This window comes from Microcaecilia unicolor, chromosome 2 (assembly GCF_901765095.1).
Source record: "Microcaecilia unicolor chromosome 2, aMicUni1.1, whole genome shotgun sequence".
NCBI classification, from domain to species: Eukaryota; Metazoa; Chordata; class Amphibia; order Gymnophiona; family Siphonopidae; genus Microcaecilia; species Microcaecilia unicolor.
In genome coordinates, this window is record NC_044032.1 from 240,117,285 (window position 1) to 240,136,294 (window position 19,010).

The 19,010-nt window shown below is 45.0% G+C and overlaps 1 protein-coding gene across 3 annotated transcripts in view; it reads right to left on the reverse strand.

Annotated features, from left to right (window-relative positions):
* The window catches only part of KANK1 (KN motif and ankyrin repeat domains 1), a 305,894-nt gene that overhangs the window by 175,847 nt on the left and 111,037 nt on the right, over positions 1–19,010 (reverse strand). The window contains exon 1 of one of the 3 annotated variants that reach the window (XM_030193830.1): positions 15,553–15,764. The exons of 1 other annotated variant lie outside the window; for it this stretch is intronic. The gene's annotated coding sequence lies outside the window, so the exon portion shown is untranslated. Of the gene's footprint in view, positions 1–15,311; positions 15,361–15,552; positions 15,765–19,010 lie in introns of those variants that run through there. One more of the 3 variants, XM_030193832.1, reaches the window with a different exon arrangement.

Consider the following 19,010-nt stretch of genomic DNA (forward strand, 5'->3'; position numbering starts at 1 on the left):
TTGATCCCACTTATATTTTCAAACATGCCGGCTTCAGCAGTGGGCAGGGGCAGCAGCGTAAGTGGGGTAGAGGCGTGAGTGGGGTGGGGGGCGGTAGTCCAGTTCTGCCCCAGGCCAGCTGTGTCTCTCAGCGTCCCTGTCATCAGGGGGAGGGAGAATGAGAGATGCCAGATTGCTGGCTATAGGGGATAGAGAGGGGAACAGGAGAGAGAGAACTACAAAAGATGTGGAAACAGGGAGACATGGTAATCAGCGAATTTGTTTTGTTTTGCCGCGGGAAAAATGCTACCGGATGTCCATGTAGGTTTGTCCAGTCATCCGGATTTATGATTATCTGGACCACCCCCTGCCGAAGGTAGTCTGGATAATTGGTGTCATACTATATTTTATAAACCAGCACAAGTCACACTGTTTACCAAGAAGGCCTTGCCTTTTAACAATACTTTATTTAAACATGTTCCACAGCTCCACAGATAAACTAGTACCAGTGTTTGGAATGGCCAGGGTAGAACTGCCAAGATGGGATGAAATCACTATCACCTCCCCTTTCTATAGTTGAATTTGTTTTCCCCAGTGGCGATCCTAGGTCGGCTGCCACCCGGGGCGGATCGCCGCTACACACCCCCCCTCAGGGTGCAGCGGCGTCCGTCCCCCCAGGGTGAAGAACGACACCCTCCCCGGCGCAATGACAGCCCCCCTCCCCAGCACATCAAGCCCCCCCCCCCACACCGGGTGCATTCTTGGCTGCTGGAGAGTCCAGAGAGCAGCCGCAAGCCTGTCGGCTCCACTGGCTCCCTGCTCCCTCTGCCCCGAAACAGGAAGTAACCTGTTCTGGGGCAGAGGGAGCAGGGAACCAGCGGAGCAAACAGGTGCGCGGCTGCTCTCTGCACCCTCCAGCAGCCTGCACCCGGGGCGGACCGCTCCCACTGCCCTGCCCTTGCTACGCCACTGGTTGTCCCCTATCAAAAAATACTTCTGCAACAAAAAACACATTCTCCAGCAATGCCTGCAGTAACTGCTTAACAGACAATGTGCTACAGCAGTGATTTTCAACCTTTTTCATCTTACGGCACACTTACAAGGCGCAAAAATTGTCAAGGAACAGCACTGTAATCTAATCTATACTTGCCTGTCCCTGCTAAGATCCTTTCTATCCCTGCAAGTAATCTCCTCCATCCCTACCCATACCTGTAACCTTCAGAAGTAGTTATTTCATTTAATTATGCTACTGAAATACATTATAGCACCAATATAACTGCTATTGGGAAACTGGAGCAGGACGGACTGTTACAGATTCCTACACAGACCAGTAGAATCCTTCATCTCAGTTGCAGATGCAAACATGACTTTCACCTGATACAAAGTAGGGAACTGCAAAAATCATGCAGACAAAAACTGAAAGCAGGGATACTGGACTCTACATGTCATGAAACACCAGAAAAATAGAAAGAAACACATGTCCTCCTGTACCATGCAAAATAAAGACGACAGATGTAAGTTCTCAGCACCTGCATAATTCAATCACTAAACTGAAAATAAAATCATTGTTCCTACCTTTGTGGTCTGGTGATTTTATTCCAACCATCTTGTTCCCAAATCTTTGGTTCTACTTTCCTCTGCCTGTGCTCTTAACACTGTTTCCAGGGCCCCCTTTCCATTTGCAATTTCTTTTTTCACCTCTTGCCCTATGTCTGTTTGGCACAGGGGCGTAGCTACTTGGGGCCACGGGGGCATTGGCCCTCACAGATTACTCCCTGGCCCCCTCTACATTTGCCCCCCCACTGCCACATCGGGTACCTTGTTTGTTGGTCGGGGTCCCCAAACCCCGCCAGCAGAAGAGTCTTCTTCAGCGCGGTCGACTCCGGCGCCTTTGTTGTGTGATCATCTGTTTCTGACGCCTTATGTCCTGCACCGTGCATGTAGCCCCATGCAGGATGTAAGGCGTCAGAAACAGAAGATCACACAACGAAGGCGCCGGAGTCAACCAGCACTGAAGAAGACTCCGGCTGGCGGGGATTGGGGACCCCCGCCAGCAAACAAGGTACCTGATGCAGCGGGAGTCGGCAGTCCAAAGTGGCGGGGGGGGGGGGGGGGGGTCGGTGGCAGGGGGAGGCAGCCAAACATTGCCCCCCCTTGGGCTCTGGCCCATCCTCCCGCCGAGGTCTGGCTACACCCCTGGTTTGGCACTGATCTTTAGTGTTCAGCTTTCATCAATTTCTCTGCCTCCTTCATATTTCTTCCCTTCATGTGCAGCTTGTCGCCCCATCTTCCTTTCATGTTCAGCTGGTCTCCCTTCTTCCTTTCCCTTCATGTGTAGCATGTCTCACCTCTTCCCTTCATGTTCAGCCTGTCTCCCCTCTTCCCTTCCCTATATGTGCACCATTTCACTCATTTTTCACTGTGGTATTGTCTCTCCTCTTCCTTCTTTCCCTACATGTCCTGGAAGCTCTCTCCTTGCCCCCCCCCCAAAGTCCATCACCTCTTTCCCTCTCCACGCCCCCTCTCGTCATCCCTCTCCATGCCCCCTCTCTTTACCCAACTCATTGGATCTCTCTCTTTCCTAAGTGAATGCCCTTCCCAACACCTCTCTCCCTCCTTGCACCCCCCCCCCCTCCGATGCACCACCACCCTCCCTCCTTGCCCCTCACGCAGAACCTCTCTCCCTCGTTGACCCCTTGTTATCATTCTTCAAAATTATTTCCCAGGTTTGTTTTTCCGTTTCTTCTCTCTTCTCTTCTTCTTTTCCTTCTCTATATCTGTCTGCCACTGATCTATTTTTACTTTTCTCTTCTCTGCCTTTATACTTACCTATTTAATTTTACCCTAATTCTTTCTTTCTCTTGCCCTCTTTTTAGTCTCCTCCTTTTTACTTATCATCTGCCTACTGTTTTTTTCCATCTCCCTCTCATCCCCTCTCCAGCATTCCCCTTGCTCTCTAAGGGGCCCTTTTACCAAGACACGTAGGCACCTACACATGCCCAACGTGCACCAATTCAGAAATAACGCCCAGCTACTGGGCAGTAAATTCATTTTTTAAACGCGTCCACTACGCACGCCGGAAATTTTACGGCGCACGATGCTAATTGGCAGTGTACACGCGGTGACGATTACCGCCCGGAAAACACGTGAGACCTTACCACCAAGTCAACAGGTGGTGGTAAGGTCTCAGGCCCAAAATGGATGCGCACCAATTTTTATTTTTCCACACGTCCATTTTCAGCTTTAAAAAAAAGGACTTTTTGAAGGTGCGCTGAAAAATGGACCTGCGCGCATGCAATACACGTGTCTACACCAGCGCAGGCCATTTTTCAGCGTACCTTAATTAAAGGACCCCTTAGTCTCTCTGCCTAGACCTCCATTTCATAGTAACATAGTGGATGATGGCAGATAAAGATCTGAACAGTCCATCCAGTTTACTCAATATCCTTGGTGCATTCCCTCTCTACCTTCACCTACCCTGTGCACTGCATCTCAACCCCTCGTCAGTCCCATCTCCATCCCTGTCTCTTTGTTCTTCTCTTGCCTCCATGCTATGCTTTTAATTTCTCTTTACCCCACTCATATTGCCTCTCTTTCACCACCTTTTTTTAACCCCAATTCCACCCCCACTCAACCCTTTCAGAGACCCATCATCCCCTTTCCTCCAATACCCCTCTTCAGGGCCCCCCCCATCCCCTTTCAATGCAGGTAATTTACATGATGTCTCAGCCTTCCCCCAACAGTTTATCGCCTCTCTCTTACCCCTCCCCCCTCCAGAATCGGCATCTTCCACTTACACTCCCCCCCCAGAACTGGAATTTTCCACCCGATCCCCCCCCCCCCCGAGGACTAGCAACTATTTTTATACCTTTCTTCCTCTCTCTGAAGCTCTTCCAATCTTCTCATTCAGTGCCAGCAGCATCAGTGATCCAGCAGGCTGCTCCCTGAAGCTTTTTTTTCTGCAGCTCCCACCTATGCGGAGACATGAAGTTGCGTCAGAGGAGATGGGAGCTGCAGAAAGAAAGCTTCCAGGATCGGCCTGCCTTGATCGCCATCACTGCTGCTAATGAATCAGAAATTTGGAAGAGCGCAGGGGGAGGAAGGAATAAAGAAAAAAAAAGTTGTTGGACCTCATGGGAGGGGGGTGTGGGCAGGGGGCGTGCGGCATGGGTAGAAGATGCAGCATATCTCTGTAGAGGGGGGTCCTCATGGGATCCCCGCGGTACATCTGGGAAGCAGCAGTGGCACACTAGTTGAAAAACGCGGTGCTAGAGCATTTTATAAGCACTCTCTTGCAAACCTGAGCATGTGTCTACCCAGGTCCATCTGAACACATTTATGTATTATTCTAGTTCAGGAGCAGCAGGGTGCCAGTGGCATTTCCTCATGTTCATCATGCTCTGGAGATTAGTGGGTGACATGGTCACCCCGTTCTCTTCTGTGGATATGACTGCTTCTCCTCCCCCCCCCCCCCCCCCACCGTGTCTTTGGTAACTCTTAGAAATCTTTTGTCTTATTGGCTCAAGTGTTCATCAGTCTCTGCTATGTACGAGTATGGTGCCACCTTCTATATGCAATTACCAAGTCTCTCTTTTCCTACTTTTCCAGAGGGTAACTGTTTCATGTGCACCGTTTCAACTACTTATCAATGATCAGACCTGGGAGCTCTTTGGTTCCATGATCATAGTAGGTTTTGGCTTTTTGGTGACAATGAGGGGCATTTTCGATATGGACTTTGGACGGTTTGCACAAAACGTCCAAAATCCAAATAGGAAGGGAGGTTATTTTCGAAAAAGAAAAACGTCTATCTTTTTTTTTTTTTTCAAAAATACTGTTTTGAACATGATTTTGTGTTTTGGACATTTTGTTTTTTGGTCCATTTTGGAAAAAAAAAACAAATAGGTGCAAAACATAGAGATTCATGTCATCGGGATGTAGGAGTGGCCAGCATTTTTATTAGACTGGTCCCCCAGACATCCTAAGAGCAGTGTTCCTTCTAAGGAGCGATCTGCTGTGCGGAAACTTTTTTCAAGTGAGCGCTGAAAATAGCCCGACAGACAAAAAAGAACAGGGGAGGGGAGGTCCACCCCCCCCCCCAAGCTATCTGCGTGGTCCATCTGTAAAAAGTCAAAAGCTGTTCCAGTTGGCTAGACAGTGCCTTAAAAGGTGGAGGACAAAAATTATTGTATCTGGTGGGAATAGCACTAATGTGACAAAGAGAGGGAACCAAGTACAGAAAAAGACCAAACAACAAAAAAAAACAGCACAAAGGGCCTTTAAAAACAAAAGGGAACACAGTTCTTTCATTAAAAAATCCTTTAATAGTGAACTTTGATTGAAGAAAGACCCGACACGGGCCGTGTTTCGGTGCTACCGCACCTGTGTCAGGGGTCACACCAATGACAAAGGAGGCTTCAACAGACTAATTTCAAAAGGCTGATGCTTTCCAAAATTTTGTGTGATATGTTCCAGCCTCTATGACAGCTTCAGATTTTATAGCCAGGTCTATTACAGCAGCAAGCAGGTCGCTGGAGTAGTGACCTGGCTATAAAATCTGAAGCTGTCATAGAGGCTGGAACATATTACACAAAATTTTGGAAAGCATCAGCCTTTTGAAATTAGTCTGTTGAAGCCTCCTTTATCATTGGTGTGACCCCTGACGCAGGTGCGGTAGCACCGAAACATGGCCCGTGTCAGGTCTTTATTCAATCAAAGTTCACTATTAAAGGATTTTTTAATGAAAGAACTGTGTTCCCTTTTGTTTTTAAAGGCCCTTTGTGCTGTTTTCTTTGTTTTGTTTGGGAATCGCACTAATAAAAGCTGTATTTTGTGCTCATTTTTCTACACTGTACAGTGAGGATATCCTGTTTACTGATGGGTTCATGTTAACAGTCACTACTGCAGTGGAAGCTCGGTGTGGATCTCAAGCAGTAAGGTCTCCTGATGAAGCATTTAGTGAAACATGGCATGCTGAGACCATAGAATATGAGCACTGAGACTGAAGCGAACACTCAGCAAATGGACTATCGGTGAAGCTGGTATGAAAAAGCAAGAAGCTTTTCACCAGGTCTGGTCAGAAGTTCAAGACGGCATTGGAGCAGATGTAATCTGCCAGAAGATACTTTTTGTCCCACTACTGGATGATTATAATTTGCAGTTGGATATTATAATACACGGAGGTTTCGGTTTTTCAAACAAAGTGGTTGTCTACTACAACAATTGAGTGAAAGGACAAATGGAGTGGGGGGTAGTCTAGTGGTTAGAGCACCAGTCCTAACATTCACAGGTGGCTGGATCAAATCCCACTGCTGCTCCTTGTAATCTTGGGCAAGTCACTGACCCATCCATTGTCTCAGGTACAAAATTAGATTATGAGCCCTCCAGGAACAGAGAAATACCCAGTGTACCTGAATATAAATCACCTTGAGCTATTACTGAAAAAAAATAAAAATAAAAAGGTGTGAGCAAAATCTAAATTCATTTTTGTTCTTGACTTTGCAACTGTTTCTGGAGGACTTAAGCGCAATTAATATGTTTTATTGTATGGATGAATGATGTTTGCATGAATAATTTTTGTACCTTGTGGGGGAAGGGGGATATACAGTGGGGGAAATAAGTATTTGATCCCTTGCTGATTTTGTAAGTTTGCCCACTGACAAAGACATGAGCAGCCCATAATTGAAGGGTAGGTTATTGGTAACAGTGAGAGATAGCACATCACAAATTAAATCCGGAAAATCACATTGTGGAAAGTATATGAATTTATTTGCATTCTGCAGAGGGAAATAAGTATTTGATCCCCCACCAACCAGTAAGAGATCTGGCCCCTACAGACCAGGTAGATGCTCCAAATCAACTCGTTACCTGCATGACAGACAGCTGTCGGCAATGGTCACCTGTATGAAAGACACCTGTCCACAGACTCAGTGAATCAGTCAGACTCTAACCTCTACAAAATGGCCAAGAGCAAGGAGCTGTCTAAGGATGTCAGGGACAAGATCATACACCTGCACAAGGCTGGAATGGGCTACAAAACCATCAGTAAGACGCTGGGCGAGAAGGAGACAACTGTTGGTGCCATAGTAAGAAAATGGAAGAAGTACAAAATGACTGTCAATCGACAAAGATCTGGGGCTCCACGCAAAATCTCACCTCGTGGGGTATCCTTGATCATGAGAAAGGTTAGAAATCAGCCTACAACTACAAGAGGGGAACTTGTCAATGATCTCAAGGCAGCTGGGACCACTGTCACCACGAAAACCATTGGTAACACATTACGACATAACGGATTGCAATCCTGCAGTGCCCGCAAGGTCCCCCTGCTCCGGAAGGCACATGTGACGGCCCGTCTGAAGTTTGCCAGTGAACACCTGGATGATGCCGAGAGTGATTGGGAGAAGGTGCTGTGGTCAGATGAGACAAAAATTGAGCTCTTTGGCATGAACTCAACTCGCCGTGTTTGGAGGAAGAGAAATGCTGCCTATGACCCAAAGAACACCGTCCCCACTGTCAAGCATGGAGGTGGAAATGTTATGTTTTGGGGGTGTTTCTCTGCTAAGGGCACAGGACTACTTCACCGCATCAATGGGAGAATGGATGGGGCCATGTACCGTACAATTCTGAGTGACAACCTCCTTCCCTCCGCCAGGGCCTTAAAAATGGGTCGTGGCTGGGTCTTCCAGCACGACAATGACCCAAAACATACAGCCAAGGCAACAAAGGAGTGGCTCAGGAAGAAGCACATTAGGATCATGGAGTGGCCTAGCCAGTCACCAGACCTTAATCCCATTGAAAACTTATGGAGGGAGCTGAAGCTGCGAGTTGCCAAGCGACAGCCCAGAACTCTTAATGATTTAGAGATGATCTGCAAAGAGGAGTGGACCAAAATTCCTCCTGACATGTGTGCAAACCTCATCATCAACTACAGAAGACGTCTGACCGCTGTGCTTGCCAACAAGGGTTTTGCCACCAAGTATTAGGTCTTGTTTGCCAGAGGGATTAAATACTTATTTCCCTCTGCAGAATGCAAATAAATTCATATACTTTCCACAATGTGATTTTCCGGATTTAATTTATGATGTGCTATCTCTCACTGTTACCAATAACCTACCCTTCAATTATGGGCTGCTCATGTCTTTGTCAGTGGGCAAACTTACAAAATCAGCAAGGGATCAAATACTTATTTCCCCCACTGTATATTACTGGTTTGTTATTTGGATAAAACATGTAATACATGATTGCAAGATAGAAACTGTGAGAGCTGACAAGTAATTTATGATAAATATAGGTTATTGACAGTTGAAGATTGTACAGCCTAGTTTATGTTATCCATTTAACCATATAAGGGCCAGCCAGTCACACAAACCCGGATATGGCCCGAGTATCTAGACATAATGCCAAGGGGCAGCCAAAAAAATACTGACAGCCACCAGCTGAATATTTACCCTATAGATAATATCTGATAACTAGCTAGCAGGGTAAGAAAGAAAGAAAAAAAATCTAGAAACACTCCAGCCAAGACATAAGAAAGCTTATTAAAATACAGCTGGTATCAGCATACAAATATATAGATCTAGTTCCCTTCTACTGCAGTAGTCCTAGCAAATAGTTTAAGGGCCCTTTTACTAAGCTGTGTTAGCCTAACGCAGGGGTAGGCAACTCCGGTACTCGAGAGCCGCAGGCAGGTCAGGTTTTCAGGATATCCACAATGAACATGCAGGAGATAGATTTGCAAGCACTGCCTCCATGGTATGCAAATCTATCTCCTGCATATTCATTGTGGATATCCTGAAAACCTGACCTGCCTGCGGCTCTCGAGGACTGGAGTTGCCTACCCCTGGCCTAACGCATCAAATATGGCTTAACATAGGATGCGCTAAAGCCATCTACGCTTGCTAAACGCGTATTTGTTTTTTAAATATTTTTGGAGGAGGCGTATCAGAGGCAGAGAATGGGCGTGGCTGTGCTAATGAGCTACTGCACTGGCATTACTGCCATGCTCACTGGTTAGTGCATCTGTAACCCAGGAGCCCCTAGTGCCTCCTAAATAGGAAGCGTTAAGTGCTCCCATGGTTATTTTTTCAATGGTTGCACATTTTTATTTATTTATTTGTTACATTTGTATCCCCATACTTCAATCATCGGTCCTAACCCAACCTCCTCCCTTGGTGCGGAGAAATATTTTTTTAAAGCAGCCCTATTTTGAGCCGCCAGCCGGGCCGGCAAGTAGACACAACTATTTGTCACCTGAGCAGTGATCCTCAATTGGGCGTCCTTTCCCCTGAAGAAGCCCCACCGGCGAAACGGGTCTGTGAGGCTGCTTTAAGCTAAGTAGTTTTTTTGCACTTCATGTCTTTAAAGTTTTGATGGACACAGTGGATGTAGTATATTTTTTATACAAAATTCTTAAAAATAATATTTCTCCACACCAAGGGAGGAGGTTGGGTTAGGACCGATGATTGAAGTATGGTGACCCTCTATGAGTAATTTCAGCAATTTGGCTGATTGTCACCTGTCTGAGGTCTCTGCCCCCCCCCCCCCCCCCTTCCACTTATTTTTTGATATCCTACATTCTGTTTGAGTACATTCGCTTGTATATTATTGTTGCATTTCACAAATCAAAGCAGAGTTTTCCCCTTTTGTGTTTGTTACATTTGTAGCCCACATTTCCCCACCTATTTGCAGGCTCAATGTGGCTTACATTGTACCGTAGAGGCATTCGCCAGTCCGGTAAAGAAACAAATACAGGTGGTATTATGGTTGAGTAAGGAACATATGTTTCAGTTACAATGGGAATCAAGGAGAGGAAAGATTATTTAGTGTCCAGTACAAGCTTTGGTTATGTTGTGTTGCAGAGTAAAGGCATTTATGTTGGGTCGGCGGGGTATGCCTTTCTGAACAGGTAGGTCTTTAATGATTTCTTGAAGTTTAGGTGGTCGTAGGTTGTTTTCACAACTTTTGGCAGAGTGTTCCATAATTGTGTGCTTGTATAGGAGAAGCTGGACACATAGGTTGTTTTGTATTTACTTTTTTTTGCAGTTTGGATAGTGGAGGTTTAAGTATGTTTGAGATGATCTGGTATTCAACAAATAGAAAAACAGCCCTTTTTGATGGCCACATTAAAAATGGGCTTAATTTATAGGAAGGTCCCATGTAAGAATGTGCTAAGCCCATTTCTTAGTGCAGATTAGTAAAAGAGACCCTCAGTCTTTGTACAGAAAGTAAGTACTAAGATTATTCTCCCTCTCAGTTCATTCCTGAGGAAAAATGCTTAAAAGGATTTTTAAAAAAATCCTTTTGTTCAAGGGGCATGAAGAGTGCTGTTGTGCCGAAGACAATGTAGAAATTTCTCCAGAACATCAAAGGAGAAGATCGAGGATGGGAGCGAGGCATGGCAGTTCCTTGAATTCTGTTGTAAGTACATAAATACATAAAAATAAGCATTGCTATACTGGGACAGAACAAAGGTCCATCACGTCCAGTATCCTGTTCCCAACAGTAGCCAATCCAGGTCACAAGTATCTGACAAGATCCCAAAAGAATAAAATAGATTTCATGCTACTTATCACAGGAACAAGCAGTGGATTTCCCCCAGTCCACCTTAATAATGGCTTATAGACTTTTGTATATATATGGCCGCCCTTGCGCTCAGTAAAATACAGGTCAATGGCTCAGGCTAAAGAGCTAGGCCTCTACAAGCAAATGGCTCATAATACGAGCTGGGCTTCTCCAGGGCCGCCGAGAGGGGGGGACAGGGGGGACAAAAGTCCCGGGGCCATTTTGAATCTCGCCGAGACAGTCATCACAGGCAGCATACAGGAGGATGCAGAGCAGCGCGCTGGGCAGGAAAGAGGGGGCTCTTTCCTGCCCCGTCACTAGACCACCAGGGAAGATCGCGTGATTAAGGGGAGAGGTGGTGACAGGGCCGGGGGGGAGGGGAGGTAACCCTAGGGAGGGCGATCCCGAACTTGGAGGGAGGGATTCGGACAAGACGCACCGGAGCACCTAGGTTTTAGAGGAGGGAAAAAGTGTGTCTTATAGTCCAAATTTTTTTTTTCCTATTTCCCTCCTCTAAAACCTAGGTGCGTCTTATAGTCCGAAAAATACGGTATATCTCTTTAACTAATTAAAACTGGGTTCCTCTTTAATTACAGACTTAGCTACGGCTGGGTCTGTACCGAACTGCCATGAGCAGATTCAAGGTTGGGAAAGCTAGATATTTGGAGGGCATATGTAACTTTGCCCAGAGAGATGAGACGGGCCACTGCTTCTGCTGCCTGATTACTAAAGGCAGATTCTGAGAAAATAAACACTTTTCTTTTAGGAACTTGTCCAAACCTTTTTAAAACCTGCTACACTGTGCTCTCTAATCTTTGTACTTTTGAAATGGATATAAGCAAGTGATTCTCATCTACCTGTTCCACTCCACTCTTTATAGACCTCTATCATATCTCAGCCATCTTTTCTTCAAGCTGAAGAGCCCTAGCCTCTTAGGAGAGTCTTTCCATCTCCCTTATCATTTTGGTTGCTCTTCTCTGTACCTTTTCTAATTTAGCTACATCTTTTTTTCAGATGAAGCGACCAGAACTGCATACAATATTTGAGACGCACTTGCACCATGCAACGATACAAAGACGACATGACATTCTCTATTTTATTCTCCATCCATTCTTTTCTTAATGCTTGCTAACAGTCTATTTACTTTCTTGGCCACCGCTGCATACTGGGCAGAGGATTTCAATGCATCATCATCGAGTATGACACCTAAATCTTTTTCCTACTTAGTGATTCCTAATGTGGAACATTGTGTCATGTAGTTATAGTTTGTGTTACTCTCCCATATGTTTGTCTCCCATTGGAGGCGAGAACACCTAGAGCAGGGATGGGCAACCTCGATCCTGAAGGGCTACAACCCAGTCGGGTTTTCTGGATTTTCCCAGTGAATATGCATGAGATCTGTCTGTATGAACTGCCTCCACAATAAAATTACTAAGTAGTAGCGTGTGTTGTCTTCCCTGTGCGGATTCCATTCTCAAGACGGCTGCCGGGACCTCCTGCGGCGGTGTCACAAGACTGCCACTGCTATTTTCTGGGCTGGGCTTGCGCAGGAGCAAGTGGGGATGCCCAGGAGGGGGCTGCCATGGGGGGTGGGGAGGAGGTTCGACAAGGGGAAGTTGCTGCCAGGGAGAAGGCTCATGAGGGCTGAAGGAGGAGGAGCTGTTGCAGGGCCCTGGGGGGCGGCATTTTAATTTTCGGCTTCAGTTTCTGCCGAAACCAAACAGCCAATTTGGGTTGCAGATTCAGTTTCAGCAGAAATCGAAGACCCTGTTTTCAGTTGGGCTCTAACTGAACCTCAGACAGATCAACAGTTATGTACACTTCAGTGGTGGAAGACACATCAAAAATGTCACATCCAGTCATTGTAAGACTGGCTATGAAATACTTGCGAACACTTATTTTTAATTATCAGGACCCCCCAACCCCACCCATTCTACATAGTGAGCCAATTTTGGGGCCTAACGTTTGATGCAATTAGCAGTTAGTCACCTAAGTGCACTTAGATGCTATTCTATAACTTGGCACCTGAGTGGACGGGGCAAGGGCAGATCATGGCTGTTCTATATAAGTACTTGCTTTATTGATTAGTGTCGTTCAGGCTCCTAACACTCATTTACACCTGCCATAATTATGCATCTAATTGCTGTCTTATGCTAGCATTCTACAACAGATTAAGTGCCCACATTTGCTGTTGTACAATTACTAGATTAGTGCCTGGACTTTGGGCACCTTTTAATCCTCTCTAGAGAACGGCCTCCATAGTCATTAAAAACTGCGCAGCTCTTTCACCAGGCAACATTGATGGTGGTTGGCTCAAACAGTAAGATAATGTATATTTACTTATCCATATGCTGAATGCATTCCTTAGCTGTGCTTCTTATGGTTAATGAAGACAATATTGCTTTTGATATTTGTCCTTTAATTGCAAAGATTCATCATGATTAATTGTTCAGTTAAAGATTGTAACCATGATTAAAACTTTTAAGTGAAATGCAGCCCTGACTCAAATCAATACTTTTGAAAAGCAGAGGACTCTGGAGTAAATGGAGCGTGAAGCACAGCAAAGAAACAGATCTGGTTGCCAGTCTGTAAAAGTCTTTTAAAGGCAGCAGCACTCACTAGAATGATCAACATTTTAGTTAATCTGTGGATCTCTCACATCCTTTCTGCTGTCTTCTAGAGGCATGCTCCCTTCTTTATCCTGCTTTCCATAAGCCAGTTTCTATTGGTGGTTCCCCCACCTTAAGAATTCATCTTTTATTATGGACACACCATCCCATTCTAAAGTTCTACTTCCCTTAAGCTCCCTCTTCAGCAGTCCACGCAATTCTCCTAGAACTGTAGGACAGAGCAAGCTAGAAAATATTTCAAAAACATAAATATACTAGTAAAAGAGGCCCGTTTCAGGCTGAAATGAAACGGGCGCTAGCAAGGGGATTGGAGAGGTACGTTTGCAGTCTCCGCACCCAGTGCACCCCCTTTCCACCCCCACAGAGGTCATGAATACCAGCGCTCCCCCCTCCTCGTGCGGCCACCCACGTAACATACCTGGGGAAAGAGGATCAGCTGTTTTTTTAGACGGAAGACAGCACCGCAGGCAGCGAGCAGACCTTTTCACTGTGAACCCGCTCTTCGTGTGGCCTGTGACGTCGCATTGTGTCGCGGTCGGGAACGGTTGTGTTCGGCACCATGTTTTGTTTCGTCGGTGCACTCAGGTGATTGTGAGGGAGGGGGAGGAGTAGGGAAACCCCCCCTTTCCATTGCGTTCCTTAATAGCTCCGCCCGCGATGTCATAACGCTACTCCCCTCTTTCCGTTGCGTTCCTTAATAGCTCCGCCCGCGATGTCATCACGTTCGACACGAGGGCGTGACAGACAGACATGGTGAGTGGAGAGGCTTCATCACCATGAACTAACGAACTGCTGACGGAAGTGGCTGGAGCTTGGGGCCTCAATAGAACGTTCAGGTTGCGAATTATGTCCGGAAGGGGTGTGGTTGGGGGGGCGTGGCTGGGGGCAGGTGTATGAGTGACAGTGACAGTGAGTGGTGCTGACAGGCTACAACGGGGCTTCACTGTTTCCCAGCCACACTGTGAGCTTCAGAATTGGAGGTGAGAATTATTTATATAGATATTTTTATGTCAGTGTAATATCTGCATGCGGCTCTAATAAACAGCACAGCAGTGTCCCGTACCCGCCCACCAAGTTACTTATATGTATAAATGGTGAGGGTGCCTGGAGAAGAGCTTTTTCTGAAACTCCAAACAGTTAGAACTGGACTGAATTTCCTATGCATTAAATAGCATCTTCGCTGTCATGATTGCCGCTTAAAACAAATAAATCTATAAGTCTTCGCATAAACTGCACATGATCCCAGCAAATACCCATCTACATCTGACAAAAAATGCCCAAACTATGTCCATTGTCTCTTTCACATTTTTACAGTTTTAAACCACAGACAGAGACTCCAAGAGGAACATAAAAACCATGCAATATTAAACTGACATTAAACAATGTCATTATTTGTACACCTTATCTGCCATTCATTAAAAACCATTTCAGCATCAAATCCACAAATAAAGCCAGATTGGGGGGGGGGGGCGCATTAAATAATGCACGTAAAAGCTGCTTCAAAGAGACACAGGCATAGACTAATATTTCTCCTTTCCAAAAGCGGCACAAGGCAGGCAGGCAGGCACCCCACAGAAATATTTTAAGATGATGAAAACAAGGATTGTCAATGCTATGCAACAGTCTGCTACCTGGTACCATGCTTAATCAGGGTCCAGTGCTTACCCATTCTGACCAGTACCTCAACTGTTTAATGTTTTTCATATAACATAACAATTCTTATATACCATATCTAACCAGTAGCTCTGAATAGTTTACAATGTTAGAAACTTCAAAATTAAAAATAATTACGGTTTTATGGTAAGAATAAAACCTCTCTCCTAAATAGCCAACGCTTTAGTAATTTGTGAAATCTTAATAACTGTGTTCACATCTCAGTTCAGACAGCAACAAATTCCACAATGAAACTGCTACAAAATTAAAACTTTTTTTTTTTTGGTTTGAAGAAGATAGTTTCAGAGTAGATGGGGAAGGAACAGAGCGCTTAGTCACACAAACAAATCTGCTAAAATGACAGCCAGTCTGCAGAGAAATCATTGAGGATTTATAATCTGGGCAAAATCATAACATCAGCAGTGGAGGAAAAAAAAACACAAGGGCTGAAGAGAAAAACATAAACCAAACACTTAAATATCCCAGCCTCACCTGCTGCCATCGGGCAGAATCCTGGTATACTTACTAAAATAAAAAAAAGGCACAGAAAAATTACCAGTGAGAGGAAGCAGGCTTGCAGATTGATTCAAACTAAAGACCTTAAATAGTGTATGGCAGAGCTAGCCCTCCGGCTAAGTATAGCTGAATGGCAGCATTTGATACCTGATGACCCGGTCCACGAAGAGATGCTGACAGACATTCAATGCCAGCAAAGGAGAAGTAATGCATTTACCTTCTGAGATGGGGCCAGAACCAGCTGGAGGAATCCTCTGCTCTCGATCACTTTCAAAGGAACTCTTAAGGTCTCAGAGTGCACAAAAGGACACAGCTGGCAGCTTTGGCACACCAGCCAGGCACCTTCAACAGGCACATGGTTCAAGTTCCGGAGAATCCTGCATGTTGCAAAGTTAAACATTAACTGCAAAGGACGACCTGGAAGGACCAATCCACCTTCGCTGGCTAGAACTGCTATACCCGCAGTGCACAGACTCCCAGGATCTGCCACGCCTCCTAGGGTTTCTCTCTCTCTCTCTCTATTTCTGCACTGTATTGTTCAGTGTCAATCAATGTTAAGAGCTCTGGAAAGCAGACACACTGCTTTAACCAGCTGCTAATCTTTTAACTGTGAAAGTTACATGTGTAAAATTTATGCACATGAAAACAAAACTGGCGACTGCTACTTTTTTTTTTTTTTTTAACTACTTTCTTATGTTTCCCACACTTTCAAAAGTGGCAAACCTTTGACCTTCAGGTAAAATTTAGGCTCAGACTGAGGATTACCTCAGATTCCATGTTGCCTCCCACACACCACTACTGGTAAAATACAGCAGGAAATATAGAAAACTCAACTAGATGAAAATGTGACACATGACTAGTTAAGGAGTGAGTTTAAACACAGAAATGAGAGACCAACAATTGGGGCACAGGAGAGTCGACTACGGACAAGATGATTGACACAAAGCTGGCAAAACAGATAAATCAAGATTCTGTAGCACTAAACAAGAAACGGTCTCACCGCTGCGTGTGACATGCTGATGTCAGAAAAACTGTATACAGAAAGGCACAATAAGGTAGCACTTCTAATCCATTGAAAGCAATGCAAACACTAAGGCACTGGTGTGCCAGAAAATATAGCCTCACAACTTGGACAGAAGTGTGGAGAATGGAGAAATTTACCTTACTGATTTCTTTTCCTTGAGTCCTGTTGGACCAGTCCAGACTGACAGATTGTCTCCTATCAGCAGAAGGAGACAGAGACTTGAAGATTCAGATGACATCATCAGTATAACAGGTGGTGCAGCTAATGCAAAAGCTCAGAATTAATTATATACACATGAAACCCATTCAACCAGAGAACCCTATGCAGACCCCACAGAATAAAAGAAAACTATGTATAATGAACAGGAAAGGGAAGCCAGAAGCTAAGGACTATCGGGACTCCACCATCTTCCTGGGTGGGCCCTGGACTGATCTAGCAGCAGGACTCAAAGAAAGGAAATTATCTGGAAAGGGTAAATTTCTCCTTCTTATCATTCGGCTACACCAGTGCAGACGGACTGGTTATTCCAAAGCTTTATCCCACCAACACAAGGCATACTGCAAAACAGCTCTGTCAAAGACAGCATCTCTTCTGGCCTGAACATCAGTCTTGTAATGCTTTACAAAAGAATGCATCGAGGACCAAGTGACCATTCTGCAGGTATTCCAAGTGTTGATCACGCAAGCTTCCACCTAAGAAGTCACCTGAGCTCCAGTCAAGTAAGTTGAGACCTACTGAAACCTCTTTCCGATTGAGGTAAGCTGCTCCTATGGCCTCCCTAATCTAACGGGCAATGGTAGATTTTGAGGCTGCTTCACCTTTGCACAGACCAAAAAGCAATACGAATAGCCTATCTGAATTCCAAGAAGAATTAGCGATCTCCAAGTAATGGAAGAGGGCTCTGCATACATCCAATTTATGAAGAGTTCAGGAACCCGACGTCTGACTCCTAGAAACTTGGCAGTGGAATCACCTTATTTAGATGAAAGGGTGAAACCACCTTCAGAAAAAAAGATGCTGAGGAGAGGTTGAGAACTATTGGAGCCTAGTGGTGCTCGAGAAGAAAGGTGGAGATTCCAGCAGGGGGAGGATTGTTCTAGACCCTGCTGGAAGTGATGGTATCACAGACTCCACCCCCAACACTGGAATATCTGCGCAGCATGCCAAGTGAGTCTGGGAGAGACTGAGAGCTATTGGAACCTAGCGAAGCTCAAGAGGGAAGGTGGAGATTCCAACAGAGGACTGTGGGACCCTTAGCTATTTTCCTTTCTATTTAGTTTTGGCTATGGGGAAGTGGAAGGGATCATTTGCTTACCTCTCCTCCAGCTGTAAGAGGCCCTATGGATAAACATCTAATGGCTACTACCTGCATCTCTAAGCCCCGATGCATTAATCCCTTCCTTACTGCCCATAAATATCGACATTCATCCAGTGATTGAATCCATGCGGTGACAGGAACAGGCTGAATTGGTGGTTTCTTCCCAGTCCATTTCCACATGTGATGGGCAACCTCATAAACTGGAGTCAGTCATTTTTGACTCGGGGGAAAGGCCGACAGTCACTCAAAAACGAATGGTTCGGAACAAGGTATCTTTCAAAGATAACACCAAAACAGGGAAGATAGGGTATCCCGATAGTGAGGTTGCAATAGAGACCATAGTACACCAGGTGTCTTTAAATAAAATGCAGACAAAAGATTGCAAATTAACACTGTCAACTGCTGAGCAAGATGTAAATAAGAACAACAAACATAGTTTGATATGTCTATATGTGAATGCCATAAACCTAAGAAATAAAATGGGAGAGTTAGAATATACTGCACTAAATGAAAGATATAATAGGTATCTCTGAGACCTGGTGGAAGGAGGATAGCTAGTGGGACACTGTCATACCAGGGCACAAATTATTTCATAATGATAGGATGGATCGAATTGGTAGAGGGGTAGTACTGTATGTTAAGGAGCGCCTTGAATTAAATAGATTGAAAATTCTGCAGGAAACACATCTTGGAATCCCTATGGATTGAAATTCTATGTGTAAAGGGGAAAAGGGTAGTGATAGGACTGTACTACTGTCAACCTGGCCAGGATGAACAAACAGATGTGGAAATGTTATCAGTAGGGAGGCTAACAAACTGGGCAACACAATAATAACGGGTGATTTCAATTGCCCCAATATTCACTGGGGAAATGTAACATCAGGGCATGCTAGGGAGGTAAAATTCCTCGATGAAATCAATGACTGCTTTATAGAGCAGCTGCTACAGGAGCCAACAAGAGAAGGAAAAATTCTAGACCTAGTCCTTAGTTGACCGCATGACCAGATGCAGGAGGTAATGGTGCTGGGGCTGCTTGATAACAGTGATCATAATATGACCAGATTTGATACCGGCTTTGGAGTAAGTACACACAGGAAATTCAAGTTAGCATTTAACTTTCAAAAAGGAGACTACTATAAAATGAGAACTGTGAAAAAAAAAACTTAAGAGCAGCTGCAAAGGTCAAAAATTTACATTAGGCATGGATGCTGTTCAAAAATGCCATCCTGGAAGCCCAGACCAAATATATTCTATGTATTAAAAAAGGAGGAAGGAAGACCAAACAACAGCCAACATGGTTAAAAAGTGAGGTGAAGGAAGCTATTAGAACTAA